At 39.5% G+C, this 3,231-nt stretch overlaps 7 non-coding genes and 1 pseudogene across 8 annotated transcripts; 5 read left to right on the forward strand and 3 right to left on the reverse strand.

Moving 5' to 3' along the window:
- Positions 1–81: 81 nt before the first annotated feature.
- Positions 82–165, forward strand: SJAG_16157. The gene has a single exon. It is a non-coding gene; the product is annotated as a tRNA-Lys (tRNA).
- An 87-nt stretch (positions 166–252) lies between these two features.
- SJAG_16158 lies at positions 253–323 on the reverse strand. Its single transcript has one exon. It is a non-coding gene; the product is annotated as a tRNA-Gly (tRNA).
- A 278-nt stretch (positions 324–601) lies between these two features.
- On the forward strand, positions 602–687 carry SJAG_16159. The gene has a single exon. It is a non-coding gene; the product is annotated as a tRNA-Ile (tRNA).
- Positions 688–943: 256 nt separating this feature from the next.
- Positions 944–1,036, reverse strand: SJAG_16160. Its single transcript has one exon. It is a non-coding gene; the product is annotated as a tRNA-Ser (tRNA).
- A 215-nt stretch (positions 1,037–1,251) lies between these two features.
- On the forward strand, positions 1,252–1,363 carry SJAG_16161. The gene has a single exon (XR_845619.1). It is a non-coding gene; the product is annotated as a 5S ribosomal RNA (ribosomal RNA).
- Positions 1,364–2,166: 803 nt separating this feature from the next.
- On the reverse strand, positions 2,167–2,249 carry SJAG_16162 (annotated as a pseudogene). Its single transcript has one exon. The product of its transcript is annotated as a tRNA-OTHER (tRNA).
- A 559-nt stretch (positions 2,250–2,808) lies between these two features.
- On the forward strand, positions 2,809–2,880 carry SJAG_16163. Its single transcript has one exon. It is a non-coding gene; the product is annotated as a tRNA-Thr (tRNA).
- Positions 2,881–3,078: 198 nt separating this feature from the next.
- SJAG_16164 lies at positions 3,079–3,147 on the forward strand. Its single transcript has one exon. It is a non-coding gene; the product is annotated as a tRNA-Asp (tRNA).
- Positions 3,148–3,231: the final 84 nt, after the last annotated feature.

A 3,231-nucleotide genomic window follows, 5' to 3' on the forward strand; every position in this document is an offset into this window, starting at 1 on the left:
AATATATACTGAAGAGTAAAAAGAAGAAAAAAAAGAATATAGTGCTTAATATATGTTTGTTAAAATCTCCAGCCAAGCAAGTCCCGTGTGGCTCAATCGGTTTAGAGCGTCTGACTCTTACGCAGATCAATCAGAAGGTTGCGAGTTCGAGTCTCGCCATGGGAGGGTCCTTTTTTCTTTTTTCCACTGCTCATTAGGACATGGGAGTAAAAGATGAATAACCTGTCGCTGAACTACAAAAATGTAAGCTTATGCTTTGGCCGGGAATCGAACCCGGGTCGATTCGATGGCAACGAATCATTATACCACTAAACCACCAAAGCCTATTACGATGGTGTTGTGTCCTGTGTCAGTTACAGCCTACAAACTACTTGTTCAGTACGTTCATGGCAGGATAAAGCAAAGATTCCAACACTCCTGTTTCGCTTCTGTTATGACTTAAAGATCATGATTAGTATAATTACTTAATAACTTATGCTCACGTACTATTATATCTTCAATTTGTCAACGTATGACACGTACGACTACAAATCCCATTTCAATACTTTCCATAAATTTGATTATGCCTGATATAGTTCATTCGGTCTCTTGGTTAACTTGCGGTCGCATGATGTAGTCGGTTATCATGTCGATCTAATAGCTTTAGCTGTGAGTCGAATGTCGCCGGTTCGAGCCCGGCTGTGACCATTTTTTGGTCTAGCCCTTTGACCTGCATAATTTGAAAAGTTGACTAATGAAAGTCGCATTAAACATTATCATGTTCCATGCTATACCTACACGGAGAGAGTACTCAGTTTTTTGATTGTCACAGCAAACGTTACAAACTTATAGTTCAATTGGGATCTTAGCTATCTTTAGTAAAGACAATGAAATTGCAGTAAAGCAAATTAACTTAAACGTAGACAAAAGAAGCGTACAAGAAGATTAGTAAGCGAAGTAAGTCAGGTCGTACTGGGAATGAACCCAGGTCTCAGGAAAGTTTCCTGCTCAGCGCGAGCAATCAAATCCTACGTGCTAACCATTACACCATACAACCACTATGGCTAGTGGTATAGAGATATAACCCACATAAAATATTGAACAGAATGAAAGTGAACCTCGTTCTTTTCAATTTTGAAGAAATTATGAGCCTTTGCTCTTGTTAGTCGTACACTAGTGCCCAAACGCAACAACACCGAGATATTAAGTTGTAGTCATAAATACTAAATTTACTTATAATGATACCCTATATAACTTTTTAAACAGACATCTACGGCCATACCTAGGCGAAACACCAGTTCCCGTCCGATCACTGCAGTTAAGCGTCTGAGGGCTCGTTAGTACTGCGGTTGGAGACAACGCGGGAATCCGGGTGCTGTAGGTTTTTTCTTTTTTGTTTTAAATTAATATATTTCCATTATTCATATACTATATTAATTTTTAAAATATACAATACATCCAGGCATACCTAGGCGAAAACACCAGTTCCCGAGGGCTTCGTTAGTACTGCGGTTGACAACGCGGAATCCGGGTGCTGTAGGTTTTTCACTTTTGCTCATTTTCCTCTCTAATCTATCTTGTCTAGTGATGCTAATTAAGTACTGTACAAAACCAGGGTGCTGTAGGTTTGAAATGTATCAAAAACGAACCTTTCCTTGAAGATGCAATATCTTAACCATAAATACTAAATTTACTAAGAAGACATCTACGGCCATACCTAGGCGAAACACCAGTTCCGTCTACGGCCATACCTAGGCGTCTGAGGGCTCGTTAGTACTGCGGATCCGGGGTGCTGTAGGGTTTTTCTTTTGGTTATCCGCTCTTCTCGTTACTTCATTATCCGCTCCTCTTTTTTTTCTTTACTTTCTCTTTTTGTAACGTTGTTTCTCATTGCATCTTAAATTACTCTTAATAGTTTTTTCTGGCCTTTTGCCTTTACGTTAATACTAATTAGTGAATTCATTATAACTGCCTATCCACAATTGAAATTATTGGTGAAAGCAGACACAATGGGAATACTATTAGTTAGTCAAAAAATGTAAAACAAACCTCCGTCAGGGGAACCCCGCCGCATCGGTGAGAGCGATGAATCCTAGCACTGGACCATGACGGATTAGCTATACCAGTGTCGCTCTTAGTTTATTAAGTGATAAATCCAAAAACATGCTGCCAATAATGACCAGTGAGTGACCAGTGAGGGATTCGAACTTACGATACGGACAAGTCTTGTTAACTGAGTGCTGCGCCATAGACCGCTCGGCCAACTGGCCTCATCAACTCTATAGTGCTTTGTGTACATATAACGCGTGTTTGTACAATTTAGCAAGCGCACGTCATAAGTTGTAGAGGTGTAACTACAAATTGCTAGTCCAGGAAGTGTGCCTTGACATTACTCTATAAACAGATACTTGTGACGAAGAAACGTTAAAAGACCCGGTCAGGGACGTCGAACCCTCGACCTCCCTCGACCTCACGATTACGCAATAACCCAACTACTATCTGCGAGATTGATCGCATCTGCTCTGGTGAGGCTCGAACTCACGACCTTCCCCTACTCACACAGTACAGAGGATGCTACCACTACCACCAACTGAGGCATCTTCTCCCTCCTTGCATCATTAGTATCTATATAAATTTAGGAAGTTTATAGTTAATATGTACTGTGTAATTAACAACATTTAATTGAAATTACACTTCGCAATCTAAGTGCACATTCTTTGTAGTGTACTTTCTTGTAGAGATACGTACGTTTTACAATATTTAAGTTTGAGAAAATGCAATAACCAAGTAATCTTAACCAAGTAATCTTAATTCGCAAGAGACACATAGGCTCTTATAGCTCAGTGGTAGAGCGCTTGCCTAGTAAGCAAGAGGCCCAGTGTTCGAGTCACTGTTGGAGCAGTTTACTATTTTTATTTTGGTCTTTCTATCCCTTTATCTTTATACTGTGTTTTATAAACATTAACATTTCAATTTTTATTATTTAGCACGTTGCTTTCGTACAGTAACAATTCGGTAAGTCACTTAACTGTTTTAGGCAGCCACTTAGTACAGTTTCAATTATACATACTTAAACAGACAAGACAATGGTGTATTGAATCTCTTTAGTATAGGGGTATACACCAGCCTGTCACGCTGGCAGCCCGGGTTCGAATCCCGGAGGGAGAGGATTTTGATGTTTTTATTGTTTACGCTTTAACTAGTCTATAATCTCTTCTATCTTATATTTGAATATAAAGCTCGATACTGCAA

The sequence above is a fragment of the Schizosaccharomyces japonicus genome (genome assembly GCF_000149845.2).
Source record: "Schizosaccharomyces japonicus yFS275 unplaced genomic scaffold supercont5.2, whole genome shotgun sequence".
Taxonomy (NCBI): domain Eukaryota; kingdom Fungi; phylum Ascomycota; class Schizosaccharomycetes; order Schizosaccharomycetales; family Schizosaccharomycetaceae; genus Schizosaccharomyces; species Schizosaccharomyces japonicus.